The following is a 19,242-nucleotide window of genomic DNA, read 5'->3' as shown; positions in this document are numbered from 1 at the left end:
TGCCAATATTAAGAATTTAAATTTATTTAGCTTTTAACATAAATTTGTTGCCAATAAAATTAAACAAAGGATGGGGCACAAGTTTTTACAATTTATCACAGCCTTCTCCCGTGACCGGTACAGGTGGTACGGGGCTAAACACTCCCTCAACAATGGGACAAACCTTTCTGTAAAAAGGAATATTCACGAGACGAATATCCCTTTTCAAATGTTTACATAAAGTGCATATATGCAATGACAAACTACACGCGAATATAAAAAGGAAACGTTTGTGAATTTATTTATTACATTAAACAACTCAATGTCTTTGGCCATTTTTTTTCTAGACCATGAATATAAATCTATGTATACTCTCTTTCCCACTTTCACTGTCTCCAAACGCTAACATTTAGGAAGTCATATTAACCATCACACACAATAAACTGTATGGCAAAACCACTACGTGTACATGTAGAATATGTGTCAATAAGGAACGTGTTGAGATACTTGATAATTATATTTTTTCAATACTTTACAGAGATTAAAGCATACTTTTAAATGGACCTTTTTATGCTGAGACAACTTTTCTTTAATCAGTTCCTTTGGTCCGAAACAGAAGCCGTAGTTATCGGCAGCACGCGCCATTTTTATAACGTAATCAAATATTTTTTCCCCTGTTTTCAATACGTATTCCGATTCTATCTGAAGTCGAAAATTTATTCTTTATAGAGAAAAGGTTGTTACATGATCATACATTCTAAGTCAACATCATATGAAAACATGAACTGTTGAAAAATTACGATTTAAAAAAAAAGTGTTATGCGATCCTATTTACTAGAAGTAGGTTCTCCTTCCTCAGTTATTCATCCTGGTCCGTCATTTTGACATTTTTAATCTAGCTGCGATAACGTAGCTTTCTGACGAAGAGCGATTTTTTTTTTATATATTGCGTCGTCGCGCCAGGGCAGGCCGGGTATTATATTAGTACTAATTTAAAACTTGCATGTCAAAACAAAAAACAATCGTTTAATTCAGCAATATAATTAAATCATACCATTTTACTGATCCCGGTAATATTATAAATTATGTAAATCTAATAGCGCACGTATCTCATTTGACCCCGAGCACCGACAGAGGATCAGAGAACAGAATACGCCGTGGCCATCACAGCAGTTATCCCTTGGGGGGCCTCATGGCAAAATCAAACTAACCAGTCACTTATCCCTTTCGTTTGCATAAACCACTGTATAATTATAAAAAACACAAAGTAAACTCTCTCCGATACATGCCCATTAACATATTAAACTAAGTTCATCTGTGTTCAAACTCACACAATGATACTAGCGAGGTTAATAGTTTTAGATATTTATTCATAACATAAACAGCGCTAGCATTTCTGTCGATTTTATTTCAGCTTAACCGGCCGCTATCCGGAAGAAAACATGCACCGTACTGACTGCTAGGGCAGTTATTTTCTGCTTTGAATACTTCCCACTGGCAATAATGATTCCGTAACGTACCCCTTGCGCTATCTTTTGACCATTTGGCAACTATTCGCTTCGTAGCTGACACGGTACAACACTTTTCTTTGGCTTACTTCACACGGCCAGTCATTTTGTTTACAAAGAAATGGTGTGCTATGCGCATGCGCTAGTAGAGGGAAATCCCTGAACAAAACGTTGGTCAGACAGGTAGAAATACCGATGATTATCTTAGATTTAATCATTTTTATGAATCTTTTTCAGCCAAATCCGATCGGCATTTTCCATAAGGAGTCTCACTTGATATGTTTATGTAGTATTTGGAAAAAAGACAAAAAAAAAAAAGTTGCTTCAGCGTGATGCCCCTTAAATAGCATTGATGCATCTGTAGTATATGACGGTAGTTATTATACCTTATATTGAAATACCTTTTAACCGAAACCTGTTTTTAAGAGACACGTTTGGCTTTACAAACAAGCCGATTTTTATAAAAAAACAACTTATATCAAATCATGATTGGGAGGGTGATTTTTTAATGTGTGATTCAGTTGATGCAGCAAGTGAAAGTTTTACAAAAACATTTTTAGATTTTGCAAATACATGTATTCCTTCTAAATAAATAACTATGAGACCAAACGATAAACCTTGGATGACGTCGGAATTACGTAAAAACATTAGAATAAGGGACCGTTTACATAAAAAAGCTAGATTAACAAACATTTTTGAAGATATTAAAATTTTCAAGACAGAGAAATAAAGTTAATAATATGAAAAAGCATGCTCGTTTATTTTACGATAGTGTTCATTAATTATTGAGCAATACTCTTCGACTGATGCAAGGTCGTACTGGAGACTTGTTAAACGACTTATGAAATCTGCTGGGTCGCCCCATTCTATTCCTTCGTCAGTTGACCCCTTATCACATAAAAGTTATTATTGAAAATACTGAAAAAGAAGATTTATTAACTAAATATTTCTGTTCAGTTACTGAAGTTGACTATAGCAATACCGAAGTTCCCATTATTCCGAACAGGACTGGGAGTGTGTGTGATAATATTAGAATTGACGCCACAGAAGTCAGTGACGTCCTCTACATTTTGAAACTAGGAAAAGCTCCTGGTTGTGACGACATCAGTCATCATATGTTAAAATACACATCTCATACTGTTTGTAAACAATTAACATTTTTGTTTAATATGTCGCTATATACTTGTACTTATTCAGCCATGTGAAAATCAGCAAAAGTTATGGGTGATAGGCATTCTCCATCAACTTACCGACCGATATCATTATTATCTTCTATACAGGCAAAGTATTTGAGAGGGCTATACCAGTCTGGCTTTATGCGAGACCATTCTACTGTTTATCAATTAATTGAAATTATCACAATATTTGCATGGCACTTGAGAAAAAAGAACATACATGTTTACTATTCTGTGACATATCAAAAGCTTTTGATAGGGTTGGCACTTTCGGCTATTGGCAAAATTGAAATCTGATGGATTTACTGGAAATCTTTTGGGATGGTTTAAAGATTATCTCTGTCATAGAAACCAGAGAGTTTTCATTGCTGACTCATTTTCGTCCATGGGTTTTAATATGAAAAGGCAAAGCCTTAACGATAGAGAAAATGTATTGTTTCCTCAATTAGAAATTGAATCAGTTCAGCATATAAAATTGTATAGATTTTTTTTTAAATCGTGCAGATTTGTAAAACAGCAGATTTTCTCTTATGAATCAAAAACAGCTGTGAGATAGTAATCAAAAATGAAAATGTTACAGTATGGATTCAATTTTTTTCTTCTATTTTTTTTCGTGCAAAATATCAATTAAAAAATTCTTATGAAAATACTTGTTTGTTTTTTTATCCTATCATTTTGCGTCACTGTGATAAACTCCCTTTTTGTTGACAACCAGCACGTTGTTTTGTTAATATTCCGTTTTCTAAATATATACCACTGCAATCTCTACCCAGAGTTGTCGTAGGGAGTGCAAGGACCGTAACTATGCGCGATAGTCTCGTTCAACCAGACTCTTGTTGTCTACGCAAGCGGCTGATTGAACGAGACTACACTGCCGATACAATAATTTTTCGACCATTCAGAACTAGTGCAATGTAGCCGGTAACGTTATGTCAAGATAATTTACATCTTTAACCGGAAAGTATCAAATATTTAAGTTTCCTATAGTTAGATATAAGTTTTAAATCTTACAAAAATGTAACGTTTGTTCGAGATACGGCAAGCGAGAACTTGTTTCGAGATCAAGATGGCGGAGACTACAGCGCGTGCGACTGGCGGCCATGTTAAGACAATTTTTTCAGTTCCATAGGTATTGTGAAAAATCTTTATTTTTCTTACATACGTGTTACCTATAGAGAGAGTTTCGCCCTCACGGGCCCTTCGGGGCCCGTGAGAGACCCCCACCCTCTTTAAATGATATTGCTGAAGTTTTACGCTCTACATCTCGTCTTTTAGCTGACGATACCACTATTTTTAAATCCTCCACACTTTGTGTTGATTTTGAAACCGAGTTTAATCAAGACTTACTTTCGCTCGATTCCTGGGCAAAGCAGTGGCTAGTAAATTTTAACCCTGGTAAAACAGGTTTTTTTTATAACTAATTCTGTTAATCTAAATGGTCAACTTGATCTTATCTTTGGTGGTGAAATTTTAAATTTTACTGAAACGCATAAACACTTGGGTGTTGTTTTCAATTTAAGTGGGAAACGGTCTGATCATGTCAATTGTATTTATAATTCTGTAATGAAAAAGATAAATGTACTCAGGAAATTAAAATATATTCTTAATAGGAATACTTTGTTGAAAATGTATACCACTGTTATTTTACCGGTGTTGGATGTACTATTAACGAATCGGAATTACTTGAAAAGGCTCAAAGCGAAGCATTACGTATCATTACTGGTCTTCCGTCATATGTAAACAACACTGCTTTATACATTGAAACAGGGTTGGAAAAGTTATCAGACCGAAGAAAAAAGAGAAAACTGCAGTTGTTATTGTAGATGAAAAACAGTATTACTCCTTATTTTCTTACCACCTACGGTTGCTTTTAACAATCCCTATCCGCTTAGAAACAGAGATGAGTTTATCGTTCTAAATCATAGACTTTCTTGTACACGCTCTTCTTTTTTACCATCAACATTACTTTCTTGGAACGGGTTAGACGTGGAAACAAGATCTTATCCTTCCCTTTTTACTTCAAATCTGCTATTTCACATCCAGTTAATCAAAAAGCACCATCCTTCTACAGTTTTGGAGAAAGACAGTTTAATATATTGCATACAAAGTTGAGGTACAAATGTAGTCCGTTAAATTATGACCTTTTTAGAGTAAATCTGACTGAGAACTCTGGATGTACTTGTAGAAACCCTTGTGAGAATTTAGTTTAAACATATTTTATTGCCAAAATAGTGACAACAGGGTTGGGCACAAGTTATTACAACATTATTTACGCCCTTTCCTCAAATATATACATCAGATTTACAAACATGGCACAACTGGGTATCAAATAATATGTAAAATAGTAGCATTACAACAACAGAAACAAAAACAAAAGAAAGAAAAAGAGAAAGAACAACATTGAACAGTCTCACAAATTGAGTATAGAAATATAAAACGCCTTACGAATTAAAACCTACCGCTGGTCTTTATGAATTTTTGCACGTTACGAAAAATATTATTTTGTTGAGAAGACAGACCCGGAATACCAGATAATGTGAGAATTCCTACCACTTCTTTTTCATATGTCCTCGTTATAATATACAAAGACGTACCCTTCTTTCAAATATAGATGATTTAAATTTGGATGTTGTCATTGATATAAATTTATTGCTCATTGGAAATGAAAATCTGTCGGTAGAAGTAAGCACTTCATTTTAGTACATAAAATCTAGCCAAAAGTTTAGTTAATGTTATATGACATTTACTCATCATATTTATACCTGTTGTATTATTTCATTTATCGTATGAAAAAATGGTATACATTGTGATCAAATTATGATATTTCTCAATTTATGTAAAATTTATTGTGGAGAGGGCCTTTGTAATGTTGATATAACTTGTGCCTAATCCGTTTGCTTCATTTATGCAATAGAATATGTTTAAATCAAATATACATTCCATTAAAAAATGATACTCGTTTTCTTCATAATTATTGCACAATTTACATAACCTATTATTGACAGGAATCACAAGTCGGGCATGCCTACCTTTATCAATTTCAAATTCAAGAACCACATCTAAAGTTAAATAAAAAAAATTCTTTTACATTTGAGATGTACAGATTTTACATAATCGCTAGTGACAGGCTCATACTTGTAAGTTCTATATGTACGCAGTTTATTATCATTTACATTGTTCGTGTCATCCCACAAAGACAACTGCCACCTATCATCATCTTCCAAACTCAGGACATTCTTAATATCTTTCATGCATTTATACGTTGATGTATTTGAAGTTACAACTTCACTTACCTTTTTCTCCGCTATCAGACTAACAACCCGAGAATCCCAGGATTTTCTAATAGAACATGACCATTTATGAAATGTCTGCAGTAGTAGTCTGCTATCATCGCAATTCTTTATTCGTAAATATAATCTAAAGAATTCAGTTAATTGGTTAACTTCACATGAATTCCAACCCATATCTCCTCGAAGGGCTACATTACATGCATTTCTAGCAGCACCCAGAAAATACATGCATGCTTTATTTTGAACCATAGCAACTTCTCTATATTTGTTCAGACCCCAGATTCCAGTACCATACAATAGCACTGGTTCCACTAGGGATACATACAGCTTACAGTAAACTTCATAACACATTTCTCCAGCATGTACATACTTGGAATAAAGAGCATACAATGCTCTACTTGAAGAATTACATAATTATTGTACAGTAAAATGTAAATTTAAGTGTTCATGAAACCATAAACCAAGGTATTTGTAATTCTGGATTTTTTTCTATAGGTATAGCACCACATGTAAAATTTAAGATTTGTTATAGGTACAGATGGATTGCGAAAATGCACAACATTTGTTTTTTCTTGATTTATGCCTAAATATCACTTTTTACACCAACTATCAAGCTTGTCTAACATATGTTTCATCGGCTCCTCATCTGGTGCGATAAGTGCTATATCGTCCGCATACAGAAGTATGGATACCTGGGCATCATCGACCTTGACAACTTTACCTAGTGATGTAATATCAGAGGCCAGATCATTTATATATAATGAAAACATTGTCGGGGAGACTTTACATCCCTATTTCAAACCTTGTTTTACTTCAAAGACATCTGTAAGTTTTCATTTAATCTTTACCCTTGATTGGATATCATGGTACAAGGATTTTATGGCTTGTAAGTAGTTGCCATGGATACCAAAATGTTGCATTTTAATCCATACAAAACACGTCTAACACAATCAAATGTCTTTTTCATATCGACAAAGCAGACAAAAGTAGATTGTTTCCTAATTTTCCTATTGTTTAAAATAGAATATAAAATATACTGATTATCAAGACAACTTCTATTTTTTTCTAAAACCATTCTGTTCTTCAGCTAGAAAATTGTTTGTTTCTAACCATTTGGATAAATGATAGTTTAGAATATCAGCATAGATTTTGCATGGGATAGATATCAAAGAAATCCCTCTGTAACTTAATGGTGACATTGGATCTTTCCCTGCCTTCAGTATAGGGTTTATAATATTATGTCCCCAAATATCTGGGACTTGATCGTTAACAAAACAAAATGTTAAGATATCAAATAAAAGGTCTAAGCACACTGGGTTACGTAAAACCGAGTTCTGAATAGCATCTATACCTGCTGCTTTATTAAGTTTTGCTCGAAAGACAGCATCTTCAACCTCTTTCCTTGTAATAGGTAAATTAAGTTCATTACTATCCACATTTGACGGTGGACCCAATGAGTCAATACGTTCTGTGTAATTAACTTCACATTTTACATACAATCATCTTGGCTGATGACCGAAGGGATGCGGGTTTGAGTCCGTCACGGTACTGCACAGATTATTTCATGTTCGGAAAAAAAGTAAAACTACACAATTAGATAATAGCCATGTTGAGCTTAAAATAATCATTTTGATAATAAATAACACTCGTTGTTAAATTATCTGTGTAGTTCGTAATATAATTAATAGTCATTCACTATTGAGGCAAATAAGCATACATTTTATATACATGGAACACTCAATTACCCAGCAATAATAAAAGGTTAAAACTTTATCAAAATGATAACTAAATTTAGAAAAAACCAAGAACAACGAAACTTGAATTCAAATATTTACACATATATATATATATATTCATAAGTTTTCAAAATACCGGTATAACTATAATGCTTAATTAGTTGCTGCTCGCGAGCTCCTATATTCCAATTCATTACTCTAGAAACAAACAGAAATATAGTTAATGATCATAAAACAGTATTAATTCTTACGTAATGTCTTTATATATGTAAGTTCTAACACTACAACATATAACAAGTACAAATGGTAATATATGAGACTGAGTGAGTATAATTATGTGTTTCCGTTATTGTCCTACTATCTACCACTAATGAAATAGTCCAGCACTCTTTCCAGACATCATTTACTTGTTAATAGATACACTATATTGTTGTTAAGACATTAACAAATCTGGCAAGGTTAAGAAAAGCATTTCACTAATGTGTATCCATTCGTTTATTGTTCCATTCGTGAATGAAACAAAGCTTGAGTTCCTGTTCATTTGGTGCAAAATATAGAGAAAAAAAACAATACACCTTTTCTTCGAAAGTCCTCTTTATAGGTATTTAAGGCATCACGTCTTCTCTGTGTATGATCTATTAGGTTTTGTAAATCTTCATGTTTTATTATAAGGTGTCGTTAGTATGTCTAACGAAACTAATAGAAATATACTTAAGCATGCTAGTTCCTATTTAAAAAACTAAACGATTCTCAATTTATAAGTAATATCTGTATACATGCAAGTTCTAACGAAATAAAATATACCAATTACGAATGGTAGTATGAGAGTGAGTGAGTATATGTGTTCGTTCATTATAGTTAATAAATCATTGTTTTTCGTTATTGTCTTATCTTCCACCCATAACTTCAATATATTAATGAAATCAAAATAATTGGATACCGGTATCTATAGGAAAAGATTTAAATGTATATTCCGTCTTTGCGTATTGCAGAGTTATCTTTCCTTGGGAGCAGGTATTGATTGTTACGTCATTGGTTTGTGTGAGAAATTACGTCGTTTTCTCAAAAATTGATGACGTTACTCTCACAAACAAGTGACGTAACAATCAATACCTGCTCCAAAGAGAAGATAACTCTGCAATACGCAAAGACGGAATAGGCTAAGTCCCTTTGTTAATACACGTATTACTATATTTCTTCTATAATAATTGTGTTTTTCTTTGTTTGTATTAACAATGAAATATTTTGAAATGAAATAGATTGAATTAAGGATTTCCAAATAACGACGATCTTGCCAAAAAATACCCGGGTTCGCACGACATTGTTACTTGTATTGGGTACATTTAACTTTATATTGGATAGTATTGAGCAAATCGATACCTGTATTTGGTAGTATTTGGTTGTATTGGGTAAATCGACACTTGTATTTAGTAGTATTGGGTTGTATTGGGTAAATCGACGCGTCGCCAAAGATATTGGTCGCTTGCAAATGCCCAATAACCACGGATATTAATTTGTGAACCACTTTGAGACGTCCTACGTCAGAGGTCGTGATAGTTGTCGATTATCACACATTGTTTTTTCAGGGTTTGTTGTGAGAATAATGTTCTCATCGATAGCACGTGGATGAAATCGAGAGGCCACCGCAGGTGGAATCTAGGTTTTATCTACATGTAACAGTCTTATTCTAGGGGTCTCTTTGTATAGAACACTCCAATGCTATCTTTGCTTCCATTGATATTTATTCCTCATATATTAAACCCTCTTCATAGACGAAGAGGGTCTAAATCCAGGGAGACAAACCCGTACGTGAGTACGTGACCTAGTAGCCAATCTTGCGCATACAATGAATTTAGAAATCTCAGCCCACTAATAAGCACTAAGTCTGCACAATTGCATAACACGTCCGATACGGCCATAAACTTGTACGGGAGTGACAATGCCCCCAAAAGCGCGGGTGCGCACTGACCCATGGTCAATCTTACACAAAAATAGATTGGCCCATGAACCTTGACAAACAGGTTTGCACAGACTTCATTTGATATAAAGCAACGTGTACATGTATATAGATACACTGTATAGTAAAAGCACAGCACTTAATACTCTGCTTTTAGTGAAGAATCAAGTTTAAAAATAACCAGCTTTACAGGTAAAAGATAGTACTGTCATTAAATAATGACACTGCTACATACAATGTACATGCGAGCGATGAGGAAATTGTTCGAACGGAAATTGACTTCTAAGCTCTATGGTCAACGTTCGCCGGTGACAAATATAAACAAATAGAAGTTTTGCGCGGAGGAATACAATAAACCTTAAAACTAAGTAGCATAAACATTTTTAAAACAATCCTATCGTCATTGACTTTTCCATATGCACAGTAACACCTGGAATGGTGTTGTTATTCTCACAATATTTTCCGTCACTTTGTATTGATATGTTTATGACGGACTATTTTCTTACGCGGATCATTTTGTGTGGACATTATTTCCGGTTTCGGACGTCATCTGGCGCGAGCAGACGTTCCTTTTTTAGAAGTGCTGGAGAATGGGAAACTCCGTTCTCAACTTCTTCTCATACTGACAACCAATGATAATTAATGTATCATGCTACCGGTAGGTGGTATAAAGTAGTATATAGATGATAAAGCGGTATATAAGAACCTCGAATTATTATTATTATTATCATTTAGAGGTCTGGTAAAGTGGCGTTCGGAGCTCTGCAAAGTCTGACATTGTTTATTATTAATAAAGCCGAGTTTTGATACATCTGACATTCTTGAACTTTAATAAAGCGAAACTGAGTTCTGTTAAACTGAAATTTATCCTTTCAATTTACCAGAAATCATTGAGTTTAGAAAAAGTTGATATTTTTTAGTTTAAATAAAGCCGAAATCATTTAGTTTTGATACATCTGATATTCTTGAACAATAATGAGCTTTAATAAAGCTGAAATTACTGAGTTCTGATAAACTGATCGGTATCCGTTTAGCTAACCTGACATCATTGAGTTTAGATAAAAATAATATTATTGAGTTATATTATAAATCTCACATTGCTGATATCTAATAAAGCTGACAAATTTGAGCTATTCCATTTCTGATGAAGCTAACATTATTTAAAACCTGATAAATCTTGTCATTGTAAGTAATTAATACAATACATGAAGCTAACAATGCCGAGTTAAAATACCGACCTTAAAATAAAAGCTGATATTGTTATTGATAATTCTTATGAAACTGGCATGCTGAGTTATTAATCAATCTTTCATTTTTGATTTTTAATAAAAGTAACATTGCTTAGTTCTAATAAATCTGCCATTGTTGCCTTTTGGTAAAAAAATAATTGTTTTTTATTTCTGATAAAGCTGACATTACTGAATTCTAATAATACTCGCATTGTTGTGTTTTGATAAAAGTTTCATTTTTGAATTCTGATGAAGCTGGCATTTCTGAATTCAAATAAATCTGGCATTGTTATATTTTAATAAAACTTTCTCAAATTACAGTACAGTCTTCGTTGGCCCAGTCAGACGGTCGTATCACAGGTACTAGGCCTAGCCTCTCATTATATGTCTATTGACAGACGAGACTTGTACCTGTGTACGAATTAATTTGCTCAAACACTGCATCCCACAAATTTACGTATTAATTATATCAAATCTTGTGCATGCGGTCTTCATTTACCTTTTATAAATAATGAATCTGGCATTGCTCTGTCGTGATAAAACTTTCATATTAAATTTCTGACCTACTTGGCATTAATGAGTTGTAATGAATATGGCATTACTGTGTTTTGATAAAACTTTGATTTTTGATTTTTGGTAATGGAAGTGGTAATAAATATGGCATTGTAGTGTTACCCAGTTAACTTTGATTATTGATAAAACTCTCATATTTGATTTTGGTTGAAGCTGGCATTGTTGTGTTTTGATAAAATATTCATTTTTGACTTCTGATGAAGGAGGAATTGTTGAGTTTTAATAAATCTGGCATTGTTGTGTTTTGATAAAACTCTCTTATTTGATTTTTTATGAAGCTGGCATTGCTGAGTTATGATAAATCTGGCATTGTTGTGTTTTGATAAAACTTTCCTTTATTTGACTTCTGATGAAGGAGGAATTGTTGAGTTCTAATAAATCTGGCATTGTTGTATTTTAAAAAAAAAACTCTCTTATTTGATTTTATGATGAAGCTGGCATTACTGAGTTCTAATAAATCTGGCAATGTTGTGTTTTTAGAAAAAATCCTTTTTTGATATCTGATGAAGCTGGCATTGTTGTGTTTTGATAAAACTTTCCTTTATTTGATTTCTGATGAAGCTGGTATTTCTTAGTTCAAATTAATTTGGCATTGTTCTGTTTTGATAAAATTTTCAGTTTTGACTACTGATGAAGCTGGCATTTGTGATTTTTTTTATATATTTTATACTTATATTCAAGGTCACAGGGGTCAAATATGGTTAAAACTCTAAACAATTTCTGAGAACTGAGAGAGTTAAGGTGATGATATTTGGCCAGTAACATGCTGGGATGAAGGGCAGCCAAGTTTGTTCAAATAAATGACATTGACTTATATTCAAGGTCACAGGGGTCTACTAACACTTTCGTCTTTGATTTCTGAGAGATAATAATAATAATAGCATACAACATTTGATATAGCTAGAATATGCCACTCTATAGCGCTTTACAGTACATAATTATACAAACTATACAATCCATACAATTAGCATATAGATCAATCGATACAATTTTGAGGAATTCGCAAGGAGTGCCTTATCAGGCGCTAACTACTAGCCCTATGCCACCTGGCTAATATTTCCCGATGTGTGTATGCCTTCGTGTGTGCTGGAGATGTATTGTGTTTTGTTTGTAGTGGTACCGTGCTTCCAATGGTATCATTTATAGTGCCACACCTCACTTGAATGCTACAGCACATATACCGCAACATCTACCCAAGACCATCTAATACTCCACCTGGGTTGTTTGAGTTGTGTGGGCAGTAGAAAAACCCTTTCTCTGAATAATCCATGCGTACGACGACTTCGGAGATCGAACCCCTGCCGCCTGCGTGAAAGGCCGGAGTGTTCACCACTCGATCAATCCACATATGAAGCTGAAATTGCAGATTTCTGAAATTTGGCATTGTTTTGTTATGTTTTGATAAAACTTTCATTTTTGATTTCTGATAAAACAAATCACTTGCATATCTTCTTAATTGACAACGAATGACTTTGAGGTTATTTGTATTACATTTGAGTTTTAGAAAATCAAACAAAGATAAAGGAATTACGGTTTCTTAACTACTTACTGAAACAGAGCTTGTTACAGAAGCTTCCAATACTTATGCAATGCAGTAGAAGGGAATACACATTCTTTAGCTATTAGTTTTATGAAGCGGTGACATAATTTGGATTTTATCTAGTTGTTAATGTCGGATATCAATGAAACAGGAGACGCTTACCCTTCCGGAACACTTAGTTTTATTCACATTTTACTTTGGAAATTGTCTCTTAATAAATTTTCTAAAAAGTTTTATCGTTTTTGAATTCGATTAACGGTTTTGGTGACATTGCAGTATTTTCTTTGTGTTTTTTTTTCTAGCAGCTGGTACATTTAAATGTTGTTGTTTTTTTCGAAATGTGCGTGTATTTGTTATTTATTTTTTCTCCATATGATTGAAAGATACTGAAGAGATATGCAGGCGTATAAGAGTTTATGTTTTTGCAATATTTCTGAAAGTATTCGAAGAGATTTACCCTTAATTCGTGGACCTCTAATGAAACCCATAACAGATTCAAGTTGATCAGATTATAATTTCTAACAGTTATCCCATACGATATTTAAATATCATAATACTGGTCTTAAATATTTCAACATTGATAGTGTTTGATTTGAAAAACAAGAATGCTCTAAATTTGAGCAGAGGTTTACAAACAAGTTTTATCAACTTACATATTTGTATCCACGCCTTTTCCTCTAATATAGATTTGTATTGTAATACAGATTGATTAATTTCTGATGAAATCTTTCGAAATTGGATGCATTGATTTGGTCTGAATAATAAATGTGTCTCGACTCTAAACCGCTGAAAACAACTCACTAAACTCATTAAAATTTACCGGCTTTGAAATTGGATGTCGCTCCTCTGTAATCTTCAAAGGACTGGTCAAACAATCAAATAGTTAACCGTACGCGTGTGCGTTAGATTTTGTTATGACATATTCAAGGTGTGTAGAGAAGGTATTCCTGGAATTTCAGTGGAAATTACATTGATGTTGCAGGCCATAGGAAGTAAGCGCTCAGCAGACTAGGTAGTCGATAAGAAATGGAATAACATGCGTTACCCATGAATTGTTTGAGCCAGCAGTATATAAAGCGTCTGAGCAGTCGAATCTGCGCCTCGGTCATAACCTAAACAAGGACGTAAAGCTCCAACAACTAATCAAATCAAAGAATCTGTGTCCGCAGTTCCCAGGCAAGATGCAACTGGCTCGCTGTGGCTAGCCAGTCAGTGCAAAGTACGTAGTTCCTAGGCAAGATAATCCGGTGCGCCGTTGTTGGACAGTCAGTTAAAAGTAAGCAGTTCCCAGACAAGATAAAAACCGGTGCGCCGTGGTAAGACAGTCAATGCATAGTGCTCAAACCCCAGGCCAGATGCAACCGATGCGTCAGGGTTGAAACGTCAGTGCTTAGTGCGCAGTTCCCAAACCAGATACAACCGTTGCGCCGTGGTAAGACAGTCAGTGCAAAGTACGCAGTTCCCAGAGTAGATACAACCGGTGCGCCGTTATAAGACAGTCAATGCATAGTGTGCAGTTCCAAGGCCAAATGCCACCGGTGCGTAAGGGTTAAAACGTCAGTGTTTAGTGCGCAGTTTTAAGGCCAGATACAACCGTTGCGCCGTGGTAAGACGGTCAGTTCAAAGTGCGCAGTTCCCAGACAAGATAAAAACCGGTGCGCCGTGGTTAGACAGTCAGCACAAAGTGCGCAGTTACCAGACCAGATACAACCGGTGCGCCGTGGTTAGACAGTCAGTACAAAGTGCGCAGTTACCAGAGTAGATACAACCGGTGCGCCGTTATAAGACAGTCAATGCATAGTGTGCAGTTCCCAGGCCAAATGCCACCGGTGCGTCAGAGTTAAAACGTCAGTGTTTAGTGCGCAGTTTTAAGGCCAGATACAACCGTTGCGCCGTGGTAAGACAGTCAGTTCAAAGTGCGCAGTTCCCAGACAAGATAAAAACCGGTGCGCCGTGGTTAGACAGTCAGTACAAAGTGCGCAGTTACCAGACCAGATACAACCGGTGCGCCGTTATAAGACAGTCAGTTCCAATGCCAGATAAACCTTTGCGCCATGGTTAGACAACCAATGCTTAGTGTCCAGTTCCAAGGCCTGATAAAAATGGTGCTCCGTGGTAAGACATTCGCTTTTCTCTTGATTAAAATTTTGTAAAAATCGTACTAATATAAACACAGAGGTACCTATAGTTTTCCCTCTCACCAATTCTGCTGCACTTCTTCAAAGAAAGAAAAAAGTCCTTGCCATGACTGCAAATACCCTTGTTCTTCACTAATAAAGTTATTTGGGTACACTAATAAGTTTGACCCCTGTGACCTTGAATATGGATCACGGTAATTTCTCTTCCTTTCTTCAAAAGAGGTTGTTTGAATGACAATGTAAATTCTATAACCTTGAACAATAAGTTAAGGTCATTCGTTTCTCGAACTTATTAGCACTACATGACAGTGAGTTTAAACTAATATTATGACACTACACCTTTTGATTTCTCCGTAGAAGCTGTTTAAATGTTTTAACAAATTTCATCCCTTTTATCTAGAATTCAGGTCATTTCTATTCTCAAATTTCGTAACACGCTTTGACAGTGAGCCACAGACTAAAATGCCACGACAATAAGACCTTGCGGCTATATAAATGAAGTCATTTAAGTGTTATAACAAATTTGATCCCTGTCGGACTTTGTTTTTACGTCAAGGTAATTCCTTTTTGAAAAATTTAAGCTGAATTTACCTACACAAAAAATATGCATGTTATAAAATATAAAATGAAATTTAAAACTAATATGCTCAATAAATTGTTTGCTACTGATAAAATGCTTTAATAAGTTGTGTTTAACACTTTTATGACAATAACATATTTGACATCTGCCAGCAGTTTGTACTGGGATTAATTACTTGATGGCTACACCGTAAACTCACAGTATTCTCTCGTTTAAATAGTAAACAAATCTTAAGCGCGTTTTGTATTCTTTACATAGTATGACGTTACGTTAAATATCATGAGGTTACTTCAATAATGAATCCAATTAGCCATTAAAATACGACATTCATTACAAATATTTGTCTATTCAAATGAAAAAAGTAAGAAGAAACATATTTAGAGATTTAATGAAATGTCCAAAGGAAACACCAACAGAGAACTGTTATTACTTTCCAAAATTGATGCAGTGACAAATATTATCTCGGCCGCAATACCATCGGTCAGTTGGACACACATCTGCAGTGGTGTACTGGTGACATTCTCTCTGACTGCTGCATCCTTTGAAAAGAATATATAAAAATGTCATGATATTTTGATTTAGTTAATATATTTCATTGTCATTAAATGTAATGGCTGTTTCAGGGTGTTATATACAGTTATGTAATATAAAGGTGTGTTATGTACAGCTGTGTAATATAACGGAGTGTTATGTACAGTTGTGTAATATAAAGGTGTGTTTTGTACAGTTGTGTAATATCTAGATGCGTTATATACAGTTGTGTAATATAAAGAAGTGTTATGTACAGTTGTGTAATATTAAGGAGTGTTATAAACAGTTGTGTAATATAAAGAAGTGTTGTGTATTGTCTTGTTATATTAAAGAGTGTTAATTATAATTTTGTAATATAAAGGTGTGTTACATACAGTTTTGCGATTTTAAGCGGTGTTATATACAGTCGTGGAATTCAAGGCAGTGTAATATGCAGCCATGAAATATTACACAGTGAAAAAAGGATGAATTTACTATTAGGCATTTAATTAGGTAATGAAGTTGCTTACACAGCTACTTACTTAAATCCAGATGCTTGCACGTGCAAAGGTTGTCTATGCACGATATTACAGAGCCGGCCTGGCATACCTCGTGTGCACACTCATGTGCATACACGGTGCAATTTTCCCCGGTCACACTCACTACCAAATCAAAAGGCAAAATTATCCTAATGGATTCGACTTCACACTTTTGATGTCACAGCAAAAGACGGTTATAAAAGTTTTTGCTGATGTTAATTAAGCAATGAATGTTTTAGCAGATGTTGTTATGGTCCTACAACACACATTGCTACAAACTTGTCCAGTAGGGGTTTTATATAAGTTTGTCAGCAATAGAAATGTGTGTTATAGGACTATAACAGTATTTGCTAAAATATTCATTATTTATATTTTCATTTTAATATAGTAGTTATGCTTTATTTACTTATTTCGAACAGTTCTTTGAACAGCAGATTAAGTCTTGACAGAAATAAAATTGATGACGTGACGTCACAATAGAGATTGATGACGTTACAATAACAAATGTTGTTATAGTCTCACAACAACATTTGCCTGCTCAATGCATTGCAACTGAAGGATACAGAGCAAATGTTGATATTACTATACGAACCTCGCAATTTACACCTTCCACTATTACGATGACAGTGGGTTGATATCCATGAGGTTTTACATGTAGTTATGGAGAAATGAAATGTACTAAGGAGTTGAAATATATAGGAACTATTTCGTAAATGAATGAAACATTAATGTGCCAAAAATTCGAGATGATAAACTTGCATTAGAACGATTTTATGTACTCAATTAATACTTGGAGCACGTGACTGCAAGGACTAAACAATTGTTACACACAGCAAGTATCCCGATACAATGATCCAGAGCGGGCACAAATAACGCAGAGTATTTAAAGACTGAGATAACGGTTTTGGAAAACTAACTTACACAATGGTCTTGATTTCCGTTTATTCAACTATAACTTTAAAGACTGATATTTGGGGGGCATCTCTTTGAAAGGAGTATAAAAAGGTACATAACGAGTATTATTGATTTTTTTCGGTGATATTTACACTAGGCTTGTATTATTTTTCAAAACCTTTTTTGTAATTTTTAAAACTATTCCATACAGAGAGTAACTATTGTTGACATCTACTCAAGACTAGCGTCATTCGTAAAAAATGCTGTGTTTGGTTATGTAGGATTGGGGTTTTCATTTTAGGGCACAAACGATCAGGGAGTCGATATACGTTTTGGCACAATGCACGCAGATAAAAGCGGTGTTTTAGAGTGCATTCTATAATCTATATCATTACACCACCTACCAGCACCATGAATACGTCATTGTCATGGGTTACCATAACGAGAACATTCGAGAAGAAGGTGAGAACGACTAGCGGATGGATATTCCCAGTTGGGAGTGAATTTTCTCAAAAGAGAATGTGTGCTCGCGCTAGTAGGTGTCATGCACCGGAAATAGCATCCACACAACGGTATCCCGCCTCGGGAAATAGTCCGTCATGAACAAACCATCATAAACTTATAAAAAACATATTATGAGAATTCCAGCACCGTCTTAAGTGCATCGACTAGCCAATGACAAGAATATTGTTTTATAGTATCTTTCAACACAATATTTTAGGGTTATGGTATTCCTCAGAGTAAAAATTGTATTTGTTTACATTTAACACCAACCGTGAATCTAGCTGATCATTAGGCCTAGAAGTCGGATAGAAGACAAGGAATTTATTTAATATTTTGAATTGAGAAATATATAAGTTAGTAGAATTTAAATATAAAACATTTGATATAGCGCCCTATCTAGCTAAAATAAGCCACTCTAAAGTGCTTTACAATACATATATATACAATTGATACAATTATCATATACATTAATCGATATAATTTTGAGGAATTCGCAGGAGCTGCCTTATCAGGTGCTAATCACTGGTCCTATGCCAGCTGGGTAATATATCCCTATGGGTGTGTGCTGGAGATGTATTGTAATATTGATGATGATAAGGTAATCACACAGTATTTTGAGGGTCAGTTGTTCGAACAGGTAAACTTACCGAATGATATATAGACAACATACAGACACGTAAACTTACCTGTAGAGAGATATACAACAATACAGACAGGTAAAATTACCTATAGATATATAGACAACATACAGACACGTACACTTACTTGTGAAGAGATCTACCACAATACAGACAGGTATTACATGTTGTGAGATATACCACAATACAGACAGGTAAACTTACCTATAGAGAGATATACCACAACACAGTCAGGTAAACTTGCCTGTAGAGGGATATACCACAACACAGACAGGTAAACTTGCATGTAGAGGGATATACCACAATACAGACAGGTAGCACATGTAGAGAGATATACCACAATACAGCCAGGTAGTACATGTAGAGAGATATACCACAACACAGCCAGGTAAACTTGCCTGTAGAGGGATATACCACAATACAGACAGGTAGTACATGTAGAGAGATATACC

At 34.6% G+C, this 19,242-nt stretch overlaps 1 long non-coding RNA gene across 1 annotated transcript; it reads right to left on the bottom strand.

Annotated features, from left to right (window-relative positions):
- Positions 1-16,077: 16,077 nt before the first annotated feature.
- LOC110443507 lies at positions 16,078-19,040 on the bottom strand. The gene is made up of 3 exons (XR_002462122.1): positions 18,995-19,040; positions 16,758-16,877; positions 16,078-16,244 (listed from the first exon to the last, which is right to left on the bottom strand). It is a non-coding gene; the product is annotated as an uncharacterized LOC110443507 (long non-coding RNA).
- Positions 19,041-19,242: the final 202 nt, after the last annotated feature.

The sequence above is a fragment of the Mizuhopecten yessoensis genome, unplaced genomic scaffold (assembly GCF_002113885.1).
Source record: "Mizuhopecten yessoensis strain PY_sf001 unplaced genomic scaffold, ASM211388v2 scaffold716349, whole genome shotgun sequence".
Classification (NCBI taxonomy): Eukaryota; Metazoa; Mollusca; class Bivalvia; order Pectinida; family Pectinidae; genus Mizuhopecten; species Mizuhopecten yessoensis.
The sequence above is the reverse complement of the archived record's forward strand: the minus strand, read 5'-3'. Positions and strand labels throughout refer to the sequence as shown.